We start from the raw sequence: 22,130 nt of genomic DNA, 5'->3' as shown, positions 1-22,130 counted from the left end.
GAGCCACAGTTCAGAGATTCAGACTGCGGGCATCTGGCTCCAGGACACCAACCGTCATGACAAAGAATCTGCACAAGCAGCAGCTGCCCAGTCCCCAGCGGGGGGCCAGTCCCCAGCTTCCGATTGTTCCCCACATCTTCAGCTCGCTGGGGTCAGCCTCATCCATCAGCGATGCTGCCTGTCATCGGCCCTCTGACAGGCCTCTGGCCGCCAGGGTCTGCTGCTTGGTGAAAGCCCTTATTAAAATTAATCTCATTTTTACGACGGCACCATCTATCTTCCGTCCAGTGGGAACTCAGGGGTCACTGTATTTTTGTTTACTGTCAGCTTACTTCCTTTGGCCATAAATTGCTTTCCTTCCCAGCTGAGCTGGAGCCCTGGAGAATAACGCTTCTCTCTCTCTCTCTCTCTCTCTCTCTCTTACTTTTTTTAAAGTCAGCCCTACTTGGGTTGCCTCATTTCTCTGGCCCCTGCCGCTGCCCTCCATCTGCTCTCTATTTAGGGAGTCTGACTATTTCAGTTTTTCCTGTCTCTAGGTGGCAGCCACCCACACTGTGTCTTCTGTTCCTCTCTTCTTGTCTGGAGAGTACACTGTTTGTGCAAGTCCACGAGAGAGATGCTAAGCATCGGCCAAAGGCAGAGCCTTGTGCTGAGGCCTCCCAGTCGGAGCGGCTGAGAGGGGCCACGCGCGGCTCTGCTCTTCCTGTCTCAGGTGCTCTTTCTCCCAGAGAACTCCTACTCACCCTTCAAAGCCCAGCTCTGATGTGCCTGCTCTGGGAAGCCTATCCCGATCCTCTTCCAAGGCTAAGTGACGGGCCATGTTCCCTACGTCGGCACAGAAGACTTCTCATTACAGCATTGCTGTGCTCTTTTATAACCGTCTGTCTGTGTATGGTTCCTTGCAAGTGGAGAACGTTTCTGTCCTAGTTTCTTGGGGAAGCCATAACAAAGTACCACAGACTGGGTGGCTTGAAACAGCAGAGACTTATTCTATCACAGCTCTAGGGGCTGGGAAGTCTGAAACCAGAGTGTTGGCAGGGCTGCGCTCTCTCGGAGGCTCCTAGGACCAAGCCTTTCTTCGCCTCTTGGGCTTCTGGGCATCCCAGGCCTTCCTGGCCCAGAGCAGCCGATCTCCAGTCCCCGTCTGTGTTGTTCTATGGGGGTTCTTCCTGCAGGTCTGCGTCTCTGGGTTTCTCCTCCTCCTCTTCTTGTAAGGCCACCAGTCACATCAGATTAGGGGCCCACCCTACTCCTCCGTGACCTCATCTTAACTAATTTCATCGGCAATCACTCTGTTTCCAAATAAGGTCATGTTCTGAGGCGCTGGGGCTTGTCTTTTCTGGGGGACTCGATTCAGCCCATAACCATCGCTTATTTATGCCCCTCCCAGCATTCTAGCCCAACCCTCGGCTTGTAGTAGGTGCTCAGGAGATTATGTCAAAGGGATTAACACTTTCTTAAGCGATTACACGAATATAGGAAATACAAGGCAGCAAACCCTGAAAGCCCCAGGGAGACAGATAAAGGGGTGCTCCATGTGCCAAGCGGAAGAGAGACCAATTCCTCCTGGGGGCTGCGGGGAGGGCATTTCCACGGGGTTTTGAGGTATTGGTAGGAGTTCAGCTGATGCAGAACCTGGAGGAATGCAAACAAGGATCGAAGTCGTGGACACAGAGTGAGGACTGTCGTCCGGTCCCGACGGGCCAGCCGCAGCTTGGCGGATAGACTCTTCTGCAGGCGTCTGGCTAGGAAGCGGCCAGTTTCACTGCCCCCAAACCCGCGTCCCCGTGGCTCTAGGTCTTCTCTCTCGAGTTACAGATCAAGTTCCCTGGGGCGCTGGGTGGCTCCGTGGGTTAAGCGTCTGCCTTTGGCTCAGGTTGTGATCTCAGGGTCCTGGGATAGAGCCCTGCGTCGGGCTCCCTGCTCAGTGGGGAGTCTGCTTCTCTCCCTCTCCCTCTGTGTGCTCGCTCTCTCTCTCAAATAAATGAATAAATCTAAAAAAAAAAAAAAATCAAGTTCCCTTTGTAGCCCCTGAAAGACCTGTGGCTTCTTTGTTGGGAAGCTCTTCCTTGCCTCAAGTAGGCAAATCACTGGTGCTCTCTTCGAGACTTGTTTAATGTGTGTTCTTGGTGTTGATGACCACTCTAGAAGCCCATTCTCCAGGCTGGTACGTAGAGGCGGAGACTGGGCCTGGTCCCTCCAGGGGGGCTGTGGAGAGCGGAGAGACGACCCCCAGCTGCCGCCTACTTGCCCTCCCAGCCAACCATCCCCCAGGGGACCACGGCAGGCACGGAAAGAACACCCTGGACCCTTTCCTTGTGGAAGTCTTGTGGGGAGTCCCCCCCCCGCCCCATGCAGTGGCGCACGTGGGAAGGAAAGAGCCAGACCTCAAGCGCCAGGCATGCAGGAGGGGGCTTGGGAGCGTGCACTCCAGGTTGCACGTCCAAGGTTTCTGTCTGGGCTCCCTTGGGCAGCGACCGAGGCCTGTGCTTCGGGGTCACCACCCGCAAGTCGGGGCGCTAGGGGTACCTCCCGGGAGCCCTCAGTGAAGTAGCACGTGTGAAGGCCGGAGCGCAGCACCTGTGGGCACCGACGGGCGAGGAGGGAAGGGAACTGGAAGGTTCGGGCCTCGCCGTCTCGAGGCAGGCCGTTGGCTGCAGGCCTTCAGGGAAGTCCCCTGCAAGGGGAGCTGCTTCCTGAGGGGAGCTACCAAGGGGGCCCCGGCAGGAGTTCCAAGCAGCACCTTCAGGAACAAAGGCCTTGCGGCCATAGGGTGAGGATGCTCGGGCCTCGGGGACCTGGGCCCTGGACACTGACGAGACTGCGCTCAAAGCCTCACTTTGTGCCTGTTCTGTGTGATTATTTCCGTCTTGCTAGTCTTCCCCCCCCCTTTATATATTCTGATAACTGAGTTTAATTTGATCTTTTAAAATTCACTCTCGTTTGAATCTAATACATGACAGTAACTCAGGCCGGCAAAGTCCACGGATTCTCGCAGGACAGCCTCCTCCTCGCCGCCCTGCATGCCAGCGAATCCCTTGCCAGCCGTCTGGTTCCCTTTCCCGCCCTCATGCCTATCCCCTTCCTCCATGTGCTGTCCCTTAGCCTCCCGCCCCTGGAGCCCCGCGGCAGCTCCCCGCCAGGATGGGGTGGCTGGGCCTTCTCCGTCTCGTCCCCGAGCTGAACCGCTCTACTGCCCCAGGACTGCAGATGGGCATTTGGGGACCCCCCCAGGATGTGACCCAACCTCTCTTTCCAAACCTCTTTCCCATCCCTGCCTCAAATGGATCCTCCCCTCTTGCCAAACTGGACAGCTTGTATGGGAAAAGAAAAGGAAAAACCATTAGGCCCTGAATGCAAAACCACAGTTTAAAAAATGTCCATGTGTATAAAGTTTGTGATTCTTTCTTTCACCATGTTTCCTGACATGCCCTCCCAGCCCTCTCCACGTTCTATCTGCTGCCCGTCTGCGCCCCTCACCCCACCCCGTGGTCCAGCCCAGCTCCCTGGCCCTGCGGAGAAAGCACGTCTGCACAAAGCTCTGCCACCCTTCATTATCCCGTTCCTTTCGTCCTTTATCACCTCTGCCTTGGATTCTGCTTACTTCTATATCCCCTCCACTGGGCTTTGAATTCTTTTTTTTTTTTATAAATTTATTTTTTATTGGTGTTCAATTTGCCAACATATAGAATAACACCCAGTGCTCAATGGGCTTCGAATTCTTTGAAGGAATAAGCCAGTTGCCACTCATTTATTCATGAACATCCGACACGCTGGGCCTTTCCTGCGCTATGATACCAAGATGAATGAGACAGGTCCTTGCCCCCAGAGAGTTCAATTCCCAGTTGAAAAGTTGAATCAAAAAGCCAGTGATTGGTAGCCTCTTGGGGTCTTTGACGCGTTGGAGATCTCAGTGAACACCCTCACCAGCGAGAGTGTGCGTACCAAATACCGCCTACCTCTCAGGCTGTTTCCAGACCTTCCAGAGCCCGGGCAGGGTCAGGGGCTCCGGATCTCAGGGCACGGAAATGAATAGAGCACCTACCGCGTGCCGGTTCCTATAGAAGGTGCTTTACCTGTTAGGTCTCTCAGTCGCCGCACCCACCAGCCTCCCTCGCTGCCTGGAGTGGGCTGGCACGGCCAGAGACTCGGATGGGCCTCGGGATGAGGGCACGGCTGGCCCAGGGCATTCGATCACTGCTCGGGCCTCTCCGGCCCTCCCGTCCCTGCCCTGCTGGGGGTTGGAGGCTGTTCTCAAAGGCAAGGGTTTTGTGTTTCTCTAAGAAACAGTTTCCTATTTTAGAATGGCCTCTGGCCAGCCAGCCTCACTTCGGGAGGCAACTAACTGTATTTGGGAGTTAAAATGTCACAGGCTTATCACACGAGAGCCTCCGTGTGGGCCCCCCTGATATTTGGGCCTGTATCTGCCCATTACAGCAACGGAGCGACCCGAGTGGGTGGGAAAAGTCGTTCAGGCTCACCCTTCCAGAGCCTGGAAGTAAGGAGAAGGGACAGCTCGGAGAGAGGGGCCGCCGCCTGGAGAAGTCCCCGCAGCTGCATAGACCCTGGACCTTCATCCTTGAATGCGGCCATCTTGGGGTGCATGAGCATGAAAGAACAATCTAGAAGTCTCTTCTTAGTCACTTTTTCTTTATTCTCCCTCCAGCAGAAGATTTGTGGTATCTGGGGGGGGGGGGGGGGAGAAAGGAAAAACTATTAGGTCTTGAATGCAAAACCACAGGACTTTTTTTAAAAAGTGTTTATTTTTCTGCAAAGTTTGTTTTTCTTCCAATGGGAGCCAAGACGCTCTCTAATGCCGGCCTCTGCTGGCAGCTGGGAGCAGTGGAAAAGATTGCTCTGTATGGAAGAAGTTTGCTGACTGGGGAACAGCAGGCCCGAGTGGACTGGGGGTCTGACTCACACGTCTTCCTGCAAGTGGCTCGTGTGTGGAAGAAGAGGTGGTGTCTGAGGGGAAGGGGACCAGGGGGACCGTGGGGGCCACACGTGGCCTGTCTTCACTAGAACAAGAGCTTTCTGGGCTTCAGGGCAAAAATGATGGCTGCTGGTTCCTGAGTCCCTGCCCTGGGCCAAGCTCCCAGCTAGGTGCTTTCCATTTGTATCATTGGCTCCTCACCACCGAAGGGTGAAGTAGTTACTCTTACCCTTTCACAAAGGGGAAAACTGGAGGCTGCGGAGTATGAGTAACCATCCCCCGGGGGCTAAGTGACACAGCTAGGATTTGAACCCGGGTCTGCTCCGATTCCCATGCTTTTGCTCTCAAGTTCTGTTCTGTAGTGTCTCTCAAGTGATCTTGGGCAAGTGACTTAACCTTCCCGTGCCTCAGTTTTCCAATCTGTAAGGTGGGTATAAGGTGGGATTTTTTGGAGGGTTCAGTGAAAGAGTTTTGCACAGACAGCACTTGGAGTCGTGTCTTCCACCTGATCGTTATGCGTTTGCCACAGGAATAGTAGTGATGATTATTCCATTGCTCACAGGCTTGTGCTCAGCAACTTGGTTTCGGAGACCAGGAAGGAGAAGGAAGCTGGCCCCTGTCCTCAGTGGGTGCACAGCCTGGCTGCACGGCCGGCCCTGCCCTGGGGAGTGGCCTCACCTGGTGAAATCCCGAGTGCCTCGTCCTCCGTGATGGACACGTCTGGCCATCAGCTCCTTCATTCACAGACGTGTATTGCCCACCTGATATGGGCCAGGCGTCCTGTTGTGGTGGGGCTCATGTAGTGGTCGCATGGGGACCAGAGGGTTGCATGTAGTGGCTGCCCTGGGGCCATGTGCAGCTCATTAGGGAACAGCCCCCATGGTGTGGTCAGTACTGTGATGAGGGCCACACTGTGACCATGGCCACCCTGCCCTCACGGCCACACTGCATTCTACCTTGGCACTGACCTCAGCTGTTTTTTTTTTTTTCTTGGAATGCCACTCCACCCCTCCTTTTCCCTGGGGACCCCTCTATTTCTCAGGACAGACTCAGCTACCATCTTGGGGGTGAGGATCCCCTCTGCTGTCCGTACCCCTCGTGCTCCAGCCAGCATCTCCATCACAGCCTTGCCCTGCTCTGCTTCCGGGCCATTCCCTGTATGGCGGGGACCGTACCCAGCACATACTCAACGAGTCTTCGCTGAACTTTTAGGCCTCTGATCTGTTCCCCAGGGCCTTTCTGTCAATCATGCCATAGGAAATGCCAGCTCTGCCCTCTGGGGGCAGGGGGGAACGGCTGGGTGGGCCCTAGCTGTTGCAGCAGGCCTGGACATAGTGGATACTTCTGGAGGCTGCCAAACAGAGGTCAGAGACCAAGCTCATCAACACTCGCACTGATGCCTTGAGTGACTTACTTAACCCCACTTTCCACATCTGTAAAAGAGGTAACAATAGTACCTACTTCATAGGCTCACCAGGAACTTAAATGAGATTATAAATAGAAAGCACTTAGCACAGGGTGTCTGGCACATGGTCAGAGCCCAATAAATGTCAATTGTTGTCGCTGTTGTTACCATGACAACAATGAGACTGGCCAACCACCGCTGGCCTGGTTGAGCCGTAGTAGCAGTCAACTAGGTTATCCGTTTAAGACTGATTTCCCACGGAAGCGTCAGGAGAGCCATTGAGTGTCATCCTTCCCGCCGGAGGAGAGACATGTGTGTCACTATGTTAATAGTCACATTTTAAACATAGAGCTCCTCCTGTGCAGGGCTCCTCCTCCAAGAAGCTTTCCCTGACCACACCAGCGCGGCTCTTCTCTCTCCTCTTTGAGCTCTCACGGCACGTAGCATCTGAGCTGCCCATTTAGCACTTGATTACAGACTGTCTGGTTTGCTCTCTAATTGCTTTCTCTGTGTATGGGCTTGTCTGCCCGGCGAAATCACAAGATCTGTAAGAATAATTATTGCATCTCATTTATGGCTCTCAAATACTTCACACTGTCTACATGGTAGGGATTTAATAAGTGATAAGCTGATTTGACCTACCTAAAAACATTTGGTGTTTACCTGTCATAAGAGAAACATTAAGAGTAGAAACATGGATAAAAGACAGAAATCACAGAACAGAAGTGTAAATGGCTGGGATTTTGAAAAAAATCTTTAATCTGGTTTATTAGAAATCAAGGAAATGGAAGTGATATGGAAATCCCACTTTCCTTATTCATAGGCACTCGTTTAAAAATTATAAAAGTGCTAGGAGACTGGGCTGGGGGACCTCCCTCAAATGTCATCGGTGGGAGGGCATTGTCATTCTTTTGGTGATAATTTGCAGTATACAGCAAGAGTCTAAAAAAGCCCACGCCCTCTGACTCGGTAATTTTACTTTAAGAACTATTTCCCAGGAAATAACTAAGAGATACAGACAAAGCCTTATGTGCAAAGATGGTCCTCACACTGTTATTTTTAATAGTGAATTTTGAAGGATGGGCTAAATAAATTATGGCATGGTAAGGCTCAATAAATTAAAGTTTTTAATTGAAGAGATGTTAACTCCTCTCATCATGAAAACAATGAAGATTAAAATATGATACTATTTTTAATTACAAAAATTTAAAAAGTAGAAAATTTGGTAAAACACGACCAAGTAAAATAGGTTTAAGAATACCGTTTCAAAAAAAAAAAAAAAAAAGAATACCGTTTCAGGGATCCCTGGGTGGTTCGGTGGTTTAGCGTCTGCCTTTGGCCCATGGTGTGATCCTGGGGTCCTGAGATCGAGTCCCACATTGGGCTTCCTGCAAGGAGCCTGCTTCTCCCTCTGCCTGTGTCTCTGCCTCTCTCTCTCTCTATGTCTATCATGAATAAATAAATAAATAAATCTTTAAAAAAATACCATTTCAAAAATAAGTTTGCAAAAGTAGAATTGAAAAATTTTTGTGCCGATTTTACAAATGCACATACCTTTTGACCTAGAAATCGTACTTCTAGGAATCTAACCTCTAGATATGCCCACACTGATACACGTAGATATCTGCACAAGGTTATTTATTGTGGCCTTGTCTGTAATAGCAGAAAAACTGAAACCAATTGAAATGCAAATCAGGAGAAGACTAAAGAATGAGGTAGAGCTTAGTTGTGCATAAGGAAAGCATATCAAGGTATATTAAGTGGGGAAAAAAGGTGTAAGGGAAGATCTGTAAGCTATATTACTAAGTGAATAGCAACGATTAGGACATATAACATGCTTCAATTTGTGTAAGATCAACAGAAAGTTTGAGACAAAGATAAAGATATACATATTAACGGGGCCTTCCGGGAGAGGCAGTATTTGCAGTGTCTAAAAGCATAAATTCAGTAGCCAGATTAGTTGAGTTCAGTTCCCAGCTCTGCCACTTTGAGCTGTGTGACCTTGTGTGAGTCATTTAACCTCTCTGTGCTTCAGTTTTTTCATCTACTTTTTAAAAAAATTTACTTATTTATTTGAGAGAGAGAGAGAGAGAGAGAGAGTGCGAGCGCAGTAGGGAGAGGAAGAGGGAAACAGAGAATCCCAAGCAGGCTGGCTCCCAGGACCCTGAGATCATGACCTGAGCTGAAACCTAGAGTTAGATGCTTAACTGACTGAGCCACCCAGGTGTCCTCATTTTCTTCATCTTTAAAACACTGTATGAGCTATTCTTATTATTTTTTAAAGACAAAAAGTAAACATCTGAAGGTGGTCACCTTTGCGCAGTGAACCCAGTTTTCATTGTATAACTTTTGGAGTTTGCCCATTATCAGTGCACATGAATTTTTTTTTGAAGATTTTATTTATTTGAGAGAGAAAGAGAGAGAATGAGTGGGAAGAGGGAAGGGGCAGAGGGAGAAGCAGACTCCTCACTATGCAGGTAGACCCACGCGGGGCTCGATCCCAGGGAACCTGGGATTGTGACCTGAGCTGAAGGCAGATGCTTTAGAATGAGCCATGCAGGTGCCCCAGTGCACACGAATTTTTATCCATGTACATGTTGCACCAGCAGGAAACAGATGACATAATTGAAGCAATTTGATGAGAGGTGAACAAAAGGACTTTTCTGACCAGGTAGGCAGGCCTTGGGAGCAGGACTAGCAACTGCAGGGAGCTGCAGGGCCAAGGGGAGGGCTTGGATAGCCAGAGCTGGAGAGCCCGCTGTGGGGAGAGGGCTTCTGACGGAGACTGCAGCTCTGCGGAGTAGGAGGCAGCCAACCTGCCCCAGCCCCAGCAGGAAGGGACCCCAGGGAATAAAAACTGATCTCCTGCCATGCCTCCCATTGGCAGGACCCAGCCAGATGGTGGAGGGCGGAGCAGCAGGTGCAGGCGCTCATACCCATCAGTCTGCTGAGGCCTGGGGTAGGGAGAAGAGCAGAGAAGAGCCCACCTGGAGCAGCGCTGTGACCCCTACCTCCGAGGATGTGAGAAAAAAAGAAGTTAATACATAGAAACTCCTGCAACATAGTAACTGTTCAATAAATATAAATAACCACCAGGGCTGGCATTATTCTCCCCAGCGCCTGATGAAGACATCCCACACAGGCATAGTATTTCCATAATAGTCTATAAAAATTATGTTTTTGAAGAATTTTTAATGACATGGGAAAATTCTTATGGTATGACATTAGGAGAAAAAAATACAAAATTGTATATTGGGTCTGATTTCAAATTTGCGGAAACAAACCACAGGCAAGCAAACCATACTTGCACAGGATGGGGAGACCAGCAGGACGTCTGTCTGGGGGTGTCCCTCATGGCTGTTTCTCAGTGGTGGGACTGTGGGTCATTTAAAAATGTTCTTCTTTCGATTTTCTGTATTTTATTTAGTTATTTTCTTCAATGAGCATGTTTGCTTAAAACAAAAAGGAAAAAAGGAAACTTTCACAAAGAAAGCATGAAACAACCAGTGCCCTTCGATGGCTCTTCATGGATAAACACTATCTGTGCTTTAATTAGCCGCTGCCAGGTTCTGTCGTTATTCAGAGGTAAGAGACTTGCCAAGGTTTGCCAAAGGAAGAAATGACCAAGCTGGGGTTCGGGTTGAGGAGCCCGATTGCCCCGGTTGCTCTCTGAAAGGCCTCGCTGCGTTGTCGCCTCCTTAGATGATAAAGGCCAAACTTGGAAGCCGTCCACCACCCTGGCCTCACTCTGGCCACTCTGACTGCTGCATCCGGACACCGTCTCCCCAGCTCTCACACTGCCATGCTGGCCCTGATGAAGCCTGTGCCCTCTGTGGGGAATATCTTTCCCACCTGGGGACCTGGCTGAGCTGTCTTCCATCTTCAAGACCCACCCCCGGTGTCACCTGCTGTAAGGAGCCCTCTCTGACCCCTCCTGCTGCGTGAGGCATCTCTCCTGGGCCTCTGTAGCCTCTGTCCCTATCCTTTAAAAATTACTATCATTATCACAACTAGTATTGTTCTTTTGTTTAAAGTACAGTTGACCCTCGACCAACACAGGCGCCAGGGGTGCTGACCCCCTACCTGGTAAAAAAAATCTGCATCTAACTGTTTATTCCCCCCAAACTTGATACCACTAATAACCTGCTAGTGACTAAAAGTCTTACCAATAATATCAACATAGATTAGCACATATTTTGTATGTTATATGTACTACCTGCTGCATTCTTACAATAATATTAGCTAAAGTGTTACTAAGAAAATCGTAAGCATACATTTACAGTGCAGTACTGTATTTATGAAAAAAATTTGCACCTAAGTAGATCCATACAGTTCAAACCTGTGTTGTTCAAGGGTCAACTGTATTCCCTTCCTTCCATCAAACTAGAAGCTGATGTCTGCTGGCTGGATTAGGATTGCAGATTCTTAACTTAAATGGTGTTGAAGATGATGACATGGTCAACATGTAAATATTATGAGATCTTGCATAAATATCCTTATTTTTGGCTTCTCTTTAGAACCGTCTGGCAACAGTGGGTGCGCACTCCTGAGTGGCAGCAACTAGAGGGAGTCGGTAGAGATGATTTCCTTTAGGGAAGGACAGTTGGCCGTCATCTTCATGACTCCCTGTTGCCCTATGCCAGGCTAGCTCCTCTGGCTAGCTGGTTGACCTGGCTTCTGAGACGGAGAGCCCATTTGGCGCTTAGTGTCTCTCACAACCACCATTTACCTATCTCACGATTCTGCGAGTCAGCAGTCGGTCGGGGCTCCTGTGAGTGGTTCCCCTGCTGGTGTCAGTGGTCTGTAGTCGGCGGGCTGCTGGATGGAGTAATGAAGTGACATGATCACCGTCCAGGAGCCCAGCCTGAGCTGCTTCGTATGGTGTGGAAGCGGGGTTCCCAAGAGCAGAAAGTCAGCTGGCCTCAATGTCTGCATGCTTTATGGAGCTAAGTGCTTTCAAGTCCCATGTACTCATGTTTCGTTGGCCAAAGCAGATCACAGGGGCAATCCAGACTCAAGGGGTAGACACGCCATTCCTGGATTGGAAGGGCTGCAAAGTGACCTTGCAAAGATGTAGGCCTGCAGAGATGCGAAGAATCTGTGGTCACCTTTGCAATCTACCACAAGCAAGGACCTTGTCTTATTCACTGCCACTCGTGGCAAAACACAGGACCTGACCTGTGGGAGATAATCAGTAAATGTTTGTTTAATTAAATGGAAATGAATGCAAATGAATCTATTTTTCTCTGGCTTTGGAATCTCTTCTCCACAGACTCTTCTAAGCCTTCATTACTTTACCTAGCGGCTTCCGCGGCCCCTTGTGCTGCGGTGGAGCAGGGTGGGTGGGACCTTCAGGACCCCAAAGACAAAAGCACTGGCTGGGGCCTGCTTTGGGCGAAGGCGCCACCTGGGCTGAATTATCTGGAGCAAGAAGCCACTGTAGGATCCGTGGCCATTCTCAGCAAATGCCAATGAAGCCACAGTGGAAATGTTAGTTTATTGGAGTGGGGTCCCCTGTGATTTTAAAATTGTGGTAAGATCATCTAAAGCCGATATTAGTTTTGGGTGGGGAGGTGGGAGATACCTCTTGATGGTGGGCTGTGCCTGCCATACAGTCCTGTGCTTGCCCATCCCCCATCCCCCACCCCCCACCCCCTGGCGTGGCTCTAGCCCGCAGCGGAGACCACAGCCACCTTCAGGCAGTGCTGGAGATAGAGGTACATGTGGGGACAAAGTGGCTCAGCCCCAGTACGGTGGGATGACTTGGACTCCTGCTCGGGAGGCGACCAGCTGGTGAGCCCGGGCCAGTGAGCTGTCATCGCAGCCACTACCTGGCTCTCCCCATCCTCAGCCTCCTGCATGGGTTGGGGGGGAGGATGGGCACAACACGTCCTAGGCACCCTTCCAAGGCCGAGGCTTCGAGAGCTCATACACATGCACATAGGCCCTTTGGATCTGGTCCGGGATGCTCACAGGGCCCCGTCCAAATCCCCACTCTCCTCCGGCTTTTTCAGCTGCTCCCATGATTCAGTCACTCACCTCCTTTGAGCCGTTGCTCAAATGTCACCTTCTCAGTGAGACCCCGCCCAGACCACCCTGTTTGTAACCGTCCTCCACTCCCCTTCATGACTGTCCTGCTCATCTTACTCTCCTTAATCTTTTCTGCATCGTCCTTGTGATCTTCTATGCATCACACACTTCGCTTACGTGGTGCCTGTTGTAGTCCGTGCCTCCCTCTCCGAGAATGCAAGTGCCTTTGGGAAGAGATCTTTGACCCCCCGATAGAGCAGTGCCTGGAACGGTGCCTGGCACATCCACAAATAGCACAAACGTGATGAATGAGTTCATGAACTTCTGTGACGGTTCCCACTCACCCACCCCCCGAGCCACACCTCCAGCTCTCTTGTGTGGCCTGAGGTTTAGCTGTCCAACTGGGCCTGCCCAGGGCTCGAGCCTGGATCCTATTTAACTTCACTGCCTTGCTTCCAGGGGTGGTCACTATTCCCATTACTTAGGAGAGGAAACTGAGGCCCAATGAGGGACAGGGCTTGTCCAAGGTAGTACAGCCACTTCACTGTGATTCTCCTTTAGGCTTGATAACATTTGAGAGCCGTTCTGAAGTGAATAGGATCACCCCAGTGCACTTGCCTGATTCATTTCTCTTCCCCCAGGTCAGGGTGACAGAGGCACTCAGAGAGAATGACCAGGCAGGGCTAACTCTAGCGACATCAATCCCAAGAAATTAGGAATAGCTCTGCTGGGTCTGCCTTCCCTTCCCTCCTTCTCCTGGGAAGGACACCCCTCTTCCCACAGGGGAATATGGCATTCTACGGGAGAAGTATTACCAGTCAGAGTATTCCATCTCCTCCGTTCTCAGAGACCTATAAAGACCCCATCTCCTTGAGCACAGCAATTGGTTCAAGCACGGACACATGACCAAAGCCAGACCAACTGAATCCTTCCTTGAGACTTAAAATATGGACACCGGGAATGTCAAAGTCTGGAGCTACTAACCTGGGGTACTGTAAAAGTGGGGTCCTGAGACCATCCTTCCCCATCCCCCCACCCCCACCCCAGTCATGGAGGACACCGTGGAGAGACAGGAGGTCTGTCTAGCATAGGACACATGAGGTAGAAAGAGGGAAAGGGAGCAAGAGCGACAGTGGGTGTATGCCCATGAGCCGTCCCACAACATCTTTTGGGTCCTTGAAGTTCCTGATGCTGGCGCCACTCCCAGACTTTCTAATAAAGTGAGTCAGTAGATTCTCTTTGTGGCGTAACCACTTTAAGCTGGTTTACTGTCAGTTACCCCGAGAGTGCCCTCCTGCATGCCCAAGGTCAAGCTTCAAGGAAACTCAACCCACTGACATCCAAACGAAACCTGTGCCATTCAACCCAGCAGATCCCAGCGTAAGCGAGATCCACACCAGTGCGCCTACTAGATGGTCTTTCATCTTCTGGGTCAGTGCAGCACCAGAGGAGTGCTGGCAGATGGTCAGGAGACCTGGACTCCAGGCTGCCTCTGACCTGCCTGCGGGTCTTGGGTGTGTTGCTCCCCCTCGATGGAGCTTAGCTTCCGTTGGCCACATAAAGTTGATACACATCGGGTCTGAAAGGATCCAATGAGAAGGTGGATGGGGGCAAAATGAACAAAGTTGAGTGGGGTCCCCAGCCTCAATGGTCATGACCCTGAAGTCCTTTTCCTCATTCTAAGACTCCCTGCCATTCCCTCCAGGGACTGCCTAGTACTCACTGGAGAGGAAAGCCAAGCATGCCCAGCCTGAGTTCTGGGGGAGCTGTGGCTGGAGGCGGCACAGTCCTAGCTGGACCAGCTGCATTTGTGTCTTGACTCAAACTCCTCTTAGCTGAGCCACCGTGGGTGTGCTCTTTACCCTGGAGAAGCTTTAGCTCCGTTCCTGAAACATGGGAGTCGATCATTGTAGCTACTTCCTGGCACTGTAAGGATTCAATGACGTAGGGTACTATGTTCGACGATGGAAAGTACTCAATAAATGTTTTTGCCATCAAAATTACTTCTGGCATTCATACGGTATTTTGCATCTCTTAAAGGGTTTTACATACTTATAATTTTAGTTCATTTTAACCGTATGAGTTTGGAGGAAGAACTGAAATCCCCATCACAGGTAGGAGGATGCTGAGATTCAGAGACAAGTAGGGACTTACCCCATGTCACAGAGTTGGTGAGTGATAGAGCCCAGAGCCAAACCTGGGACAGATCTTACCATAGCCCAGCCCAACACTCGCTGCCTCAAACTTCTCTCTTTTATGAACTGAAAGAAGTAGGGATTGGGGGGGTGGGGGGAGGGGGTGTTTGTTTTTAAGTGACACCGCTGAATTAATCTTGAATTAGGGCTGTCCTCTGCTCTGAGACACATCATATCTGTCAAAGGGGGTGCATCAACAAGCTTTTAATGAAGCTCTAAAGACTGTCTGGGTGTCCAGCCGGTGCTGGGGTCAGGGTGGGGATAAGAGAAGGCGAGGGGAGGTACTACAAGGTGGAACTTTTTTGGGAATCGCCCCTCATCAATCAATGCCCAGCACAAACCAACCCTGGAAATACATTCCTTGGGTGGGAAAGGGTGGGAGCCAGGTCTTTTGAATACTTAGCCTGTGTCAGGCACTTGCATATATCATCATATTCAAAGGAATCTTTGGCAGATTTCTCCGTTTTACCGATGAGGAATCTGAGGATAGAGAGTTTAGGGGACTTGCCCATGTCACAGCTAGGACGTGGTAGGGCCAGTTATGCACCAGGTGTGACCAACGCCAGCCCACGCTCTCCTTGTACCAGCAAAGGTCCCCTTGGCAGGAGCTGGGAATCTGCTAAACACTGCTACATCTCCGATTAGTCTACACTCACTTCCCCTTTGGGCAAAACTCCTTGAGGACAGGGACTATGTTGTTTGTCTCGGTATCTCTCCTGCCCAGCCCTGGGCTGGGATTTTCCTTATGAGTAGTGCTTTTGTATCTTGTTTGAGAAATCTTTCCCTGCTCCCAGTTCGTGAGGATGTTCTCCTATGTTCTAGTCTAGGAGGTGTATTCACTTCAAATCTCAAAGTCATTTTGAATTGATTTTGTATGGTTTGAAGAAGAGACTCGTTTGAGTATATTCCCATATTATAAACTTTTGACTGAGTCCTATCCATGAAAAAGTCCATTCTTTGTCCAATGCTCTCAGGTGACATCTTTGTCTTTAATCAAGCGCTCACGAAAGCATGAGCTTATTTCTGATATTTCTTCCCATCAATCTATTAACCTCTCCTCGTAGCCAATACCAACTTGCTTTAATGATGACATCTTGCCAGAGCTTTATAGTAAGGTTTTATAGCTGGTAGAGTAAGTTTTCCCATCTTCTTTCTTTCAGGAGTGTCTTGGCTCTTCTTGGCTCCTTGCATTTCTATATAAATTTTAGGATCAGCTTGTCAATTATCATAAACCTGTAATTGAGATTTTGATCAGAATCATGTTGAATCTATAGATCAAATTGAGGAAAACTGACATTGTCGCAATATTGAGTCTTTCAATCTATGAATTTGGACTATCCCTCCACTTCTTTAGTGCTTCTTTATTTCACTCAATAATGTTTTATAGCTTTAGATGTAGAGATTGCACATGCTTTTGGTTGTTTTTATCCTTAGATATTTACATTTTTCGGTGCTGTTGTAGTTGCTGTCTTTAAATTTTTTGTTACAGATTTATAGAAATAAAATGGAATTTCAATTTATTTTATTTTATTTTATTTTATTTTATTTTATTTTATTTTATTTTATTTATTTTTTAGAGACAGAGAGATTTTTAAGCAGGCTCCATGCCCAGTGTGGAGCCCGGCACGGGGCTCGATCTCACAACCCTGAGATCATACCTGAGTCAAAACTTAGAGTCAGATACTTAACCGATCGAGCCATCCAGGTGTCCCAGAAATAAAATGGAATTTTAGATTATTGATCTTATATCTATCAACCTTGGTAAACTTTTACCTTAAAGTCTGCACAGTCTGTTATTAATCCAGCTACACCAGCTTCAAAAAAAATTAGTTTGTATGTTATAATTTTTTCCATCCTTTCGTTTTCAATCTTTCTGTGTAACTGTATTTTAGGTATATTTCTTATAAGCAGTATATAGTTGGAATCATTTTTAATATAGTCTGGAAATTTTTCAATTTATTAATTTGAAACCTTAAGTTGTTTATATTTTAATGTAACTACTAAAATACTTAAGTTTAAGTCTACATCTTACCATTTGTTTTCTATCTGTCCTGCCTCTTCTATGTTCCTTTTTCTCCCTCTTTTTCTTGCCTTTTTTTTTTAATTGAGCATCCTATTACATAATTTATCTCCTTAATTAGCTTGGTTATTTTACCTTTTTTTACTCTCCTTTAAGTGATCTACCTAGAGTTATAATGTTTATATCAAACATTACATAGTCTTTAAATTTATACTTTTATTTCTTCCTGAAAATGTAAGGATCTTAGGACACTTTTAACTGCATTTACCTTGTCTCAAATTTGATGCTATTGTTCTCATGTGTCTTAATGACCTGTATTTCTAAACCACACTAGACGTTACTGTTATTTTATACCATCCATATTCCTATATATTTATCCATATATTCAGTCTTTTTGTTGTCCTTCATCTCTTCTTGCCTACTCAAGCTTCCATCTGGGATCATTTTCTTTCAAGATCTCCCCTAATATTTGTTGTAGTTCAGGTTTGCTGGCGATAAGTTCCCTCGTTTAAAAAATTGTCTGAAAAACGTCCTTATTTTGCCTTCATTTTTGAAGACCGTATGCACTGGAGTAGAATTCTAGATCAGATTATTTTCTTTCAGCTGTTTGCCTTATCACTTCATTGTCTGTGGTTTCCACTTCTTCAATTAAGAAGTAAAGTATTAATCCAATCACTGCTCCTTTGGTGGTGATATGGCTTTCTTATCTGTTGTTTTTAAGATTTTTCTGTCTTTGCTTTTCAGCAACTTAACTGTAATGTGGTATAGTTTACTTTGAATTAATCCTGCTTTGGTTTTGCAAAGTTTATTGATTCTATGGCTTGCTTCTGTCCCAGTTCCTCTCTCTTCCCTATTTGGGACACTAATTATAGGCCTCTCTTATATTCTTTTTGTATTTTATGCCCTTCGGTCTCTCTGTATGTCATTCAGCATATTTTCTTCCAACCTGTCTTCTACCTCTTCTTTCCATCTTCAGCTAGATCTAATGTGCCATTAAACTGATCCACTAAATTCTTAGTTTCAGATATTTGATTCTCACAGTTGTGGAATTTCCAATTAATTCTTTTTCATTGCTTTATTTTTCCTGTGGCCATTCTCCACCTTGCTTATAATCCCTTGAACATATTAAGCATGGTTGAAGCCCATATCCAGTTAACAAAATTAGCTGGCTCTCCTGTGGGTCTGTTTCTCTGGCGTCATTTCTTTTAATTCACATAGTTTCATGTGCCTGGTTATTTTTTTTTAAAGATTTTATTTATTTATTCATGAGAAACACACACACACACACACAGAGGCAGAGAAACAGGCAGAGGGAGAAGCAGGCTCCACGCAAGGAGCCTGATGTGGGACTCGATCCCGGGACTCCAGGATCACACACTGGGCCAAAGGCAGACGCTCAACCACTGAGCCACCCAGGCGTCCCTGCCTGGTTATTTTGAATTGTGTTCTGAACATTTCATGGAAAAAATTGTAGAGATAAGTTGTGTCCTAGGTTGATATTATCTTTGATCAGAGGAGATGTACATTTTCTTCCTGCTTCCTGCTTCTTGGCTATGGCTGTGGCTATGGCACTGTCTATTCTGGATCACATTTATCCAGTCAGTGATTAAGATCATTTAAAGCTGGTTTACTATCCCTATTAGTAATGTATTTTCTGTTCTCCCTTTCTCTTGGGGTATAGCCCATTAGGGTCTCAATCAAGAGCCTTCGTGGCAGACCTTGGGCCCCTGGTTTTGTTCTCTTAGTTATATGACTCTGTTGAGAGCTCTGTTCCCTGTTTCAGCCTCTCAACTTCCTCTCTCAGAATCAGCAGATACATCCGAGGGAAAAGCTACTTCAAATGCTAAGGACAGCTGTCTGAGTTCCCTTCCTCTTTCAGTTTGTTCCCATAACTCTTCACTGCCTTGTTGGCTTGCCAATGCCTTCCAACAGATGTTTTGTTATTATTGTTTGGCTTTTCTGGCTGTTCTTATCAGGGGAGTTTGGTCTGAATTAACTAGTCTGCCAATACCAGAAACCATACTGAATTATGAATAATAGCAACAATGATAAAATTATTTTTTTTTCAATGATAAAATTATGATGACCACAGTGATGTGCTGATAAATGTTTAAAACCATCTCTCAAAATTGTGCATGTATATAAAATAAATTTTATAGATATAGAAAATATGTAGCACACAATTTACAAATAATAAAAAAATGTAAAACATATTTTATTATTAACTCCATATAGCCAATTAATTCTTACAGGATTTTTTAAATTTTGTATTTGTAGTTAACCTATGGTTGCAACTGATAAATAAGTTCTGACATAGATGTTGGTTGATCATTTTGTTTATATTAACAAGTAAGATGAAAGTAAAACAAGAATGATGTATGTTGGAACTTTACTCTTTCATCAGTGAGTCTTTACCAATTTGTGTAATAGTTTTTGAGTCTTGGAAGAGTATTTCCTCATTTTTTTGTGTGTTATAGATGCGACAATTTTTAAGTTTAATTTGCGTTCTGAATATTTTCTCCATCACTTTCTTAAATCTAGATGATCAAGACAATAATAAACCAAGTGCTAATTTGTAGCTTTGCCAATTTCTGAGGTGTAAATATGCCCATAATGGCTGATTCTAAGCTACCAAGATGACATCGCTCAACATAGAATTGGGAAAGGATACACAATAGTACATCACTATGTAGTATTTCCACCGTACAAAAACAATAGATGTTAATAATTCAAGAGAATAATTTAAGAGAATATATAATCATAGTAAAATGTAAATAATTAGAAAACTGTGGGCTTTGAGTATTATAATCTTTTAAATATAATTTCTTTAATCATAAGTTTAATCATAATCTTTTTTAAAGATTTTATATATTTATTTGAGAGAGACTTAAATCTTTATTTAAAGATATTATTTATTTAATTATTTGAGAGCATACAAGTGGGGGAAGGAGTAGAGGGAAAAGCAGACTCCCCTTTGAGCAGGGACCTCAACAGGGAGCTCAACTCGGGGCTCAATCCCAGGGATCATGACCTAAACCGAAGGCAGATGCTTCTTCTTTTTTTTTTTTTTTTTTAGATTTTATTTATTTATTTATGAGAGACACACAGAGAGAGGCAGAGACAGAGGCAGAGTGAGAAGCAGATTCCTCATGGGGAACCTGTTGTGGGACTCAATCCCAATACCCCAGGATCACGCCCTTAGCCAGAGGCAGATGCTCAGCCAATGGGCCACCCAGGTACCCCCCAAATATTTTATTATTATTTTTTTATTCTATTTATTCATGAGAGACACAGAGAGAGAGAGAGAGAGAGAGGCAGAGGCACAGACAGAGAGAGAAACAGGCTCCATGGCAGGAGCCCGACATGGGACTCGATCCCCGGTCTCCAGGATCACGCCCTGGGCTGGAGGCGGTGCTAAACCGCTGAGCCACCTGGGCTGCCCCCCCCCAAATATTTTAATTCTGAGTGGCAGCTGTTTCCAACAACTGGCTCATAGAATTCCTGAAATCTTAGTAATCAGCTCACAAGATAGAATGAGCTGATTCCAACACACCACTGAGCACCAATCACTGTTCTTCCTCTGTGTCGGGTGCCACACCGAATTCTATACATCCATCATCTCATTTTTAAAAAAGACTTATTTATTTAAGAGAGGGAGGAAGGACAGAGGGTGAAGGAAAGAGAGAATCCTAAGCAGACTCTGCACTGAGCCTGGAGTCAGAGGTGGGGATTGATCCCACAACTCTGAAATCTTGACCTGAGCCAAAACCAAGAGTCAGATGCTTAATTGCCTGAGCCATCCAGGTGCCCCATATCTCATTTAGTCACAACAGCGATATAAGGAAAGTTTAGTTATGTCCTGTCTCTGTATGTGTATATACTCTGAGACTCAGAGCCCAAGGACACAACTTGGGCTCAGATCTGCCTGACTTGATCCCTGATGATGATGGCGAAATCAATAATAATAATAGTAATAATAATGGTGACAAACAACACTTATTGACTACTAGCTCGGTGGCAGGGCTTTACCTGCACTAGCTCTTGTAATCCACTGAATTCTTCATTCTATCGTCTGTGTTCTCTTCAGTCCATGTGGCCATTACTTCAGGGAAATAGGACAGGGTGCACAGGAGGCAGCACCCAGAGGATGCAATGGGAACCAGGAGTCAGTGGCGGTCAGAGGGCAGGCTCAGTGTCCCTTGCACAGCCTCAGCTCCTGTCTGGATAGTCTGCAGGGAATCTCCGAGGCTCCCCATCACTGCCATCCCATCCGCGTACCTGCTGAGACACACCGGTGGGCCGTTCTAGACGGCATGTCTGAGCACCACCCGGAGGAAGCATTTTCTCTCTGGCAAGGTTGCCCCAGGGAGACTCTGCCCGGGAAGGGGACCGAGATCTCTGCCCCTGGGAGATGAGAGCGGAGGCAAGAGCCCTTGCAGGGAGGCTGTGGCTCTGGTCTTTCCTTCCCATGCCACCTCCCCGTGCAATTTTCTTGCTAATCCTGTTGCTTCCACCTTCAGGGGTCTAGGCCCTGACTGTTTCTCACTAGCTCCCCTGTTAGCCCCCCACCCCAGCCCTGTTAAGCCACCACCGGCTCTTGCTGAGCCCAGCGCAGGCAGTCAGCACCTCAATAAGCTAAGTGGGTCCCCATCCCTCCTCTGCTCAAACCCTCCACTACCTCCATCCCACTCAGACTGGACCTGGCTCCTCTTCTCACCCTGCCTCCCTCTCCTGCCTCACCCCAGTGTCCCCTCTCCCAGGCCCCACTGTCTGGCTTGCTGCTCCACAGACGCTCCGGCCTCCGCTCTAGACATCCTCCCAGCTCGCTCTCAGGGCTCCCCCGGGGTCCTCACTGGCTGCCCCGTTCCAAACCCCCTGCCCCTCGCTCCTCCCCTGCTGTGTCTCCTCACAGCACACAGCTCGGCCTGACGGGCCCTCCGTTGGCACCATCGTTTCATGTGTCTCCTCTCGCTGGAAAGTAAGCTCCGTGCGGGCCCGCACCCTGCCTGCTGTCCACTGCGGGGCCCCCGCAGCAGGAAGAGGACCTGCCCTAGATGGAGGCTCACCTGCCCGGCTTTCAAACTCGAGTCTGATTCTATGAAAACTGCAGTGGCCTTTGGCCCCGACCAAGTGGGGATCCGTTTCTCTTTCCCTCCTTCGTTGTCGGCCCAGCCAGAAGGCCTGATGCCTCTCTTCACTGTGCTCGATCGCCAGCAGCCACCGCAGCCCCCCCAAAGTGTTCCTTCCTCCACAAGCCCGAGCCCCCCTCAGCCCTCCACGTGGCCCCTTGCCCTCTGTGCGCTCACTCCCCAGCCAGAGGGCCAAGGACCACAGCCGTCCCGGGAGGCAGTGAGCAGACAGGTTTGTGGGACAGGCCCTGGGATTTGTTCTAAATCCACATGGAACCAAGCCCGGCTCTTCGTGCTTCTCCCACAGTGGGACTCCTGCCCAGCTGGGCTGCCCTGGCCCCACCCGCCTCACCTGCTCCCCCCACCCCCGACCCTATGGGCTTGCTCTTCTCTCTCCCCTGGCCTCCTCTCGCCTCTC

This window comes from Canis lupus, chromosome 15 (assembly GCF_011100685.1).
Source record: "Canis lupus familiaris isolate Mischka breed German Shepherd chromosome 15, alternate assembly UU_Cfam_GSD_1.0, whole genome shotgun sequence".
Taxonomy (NCBI): Eukaryota; Metazoa; Chordata; class Mammalia; order Carnivora; family Canidae; genus Canis; species Canis lupus.
The sequence above is the reverse complement of the archived record's forward strand: the minus strand, read 5'-3'. Positions refer to the sequence as shown.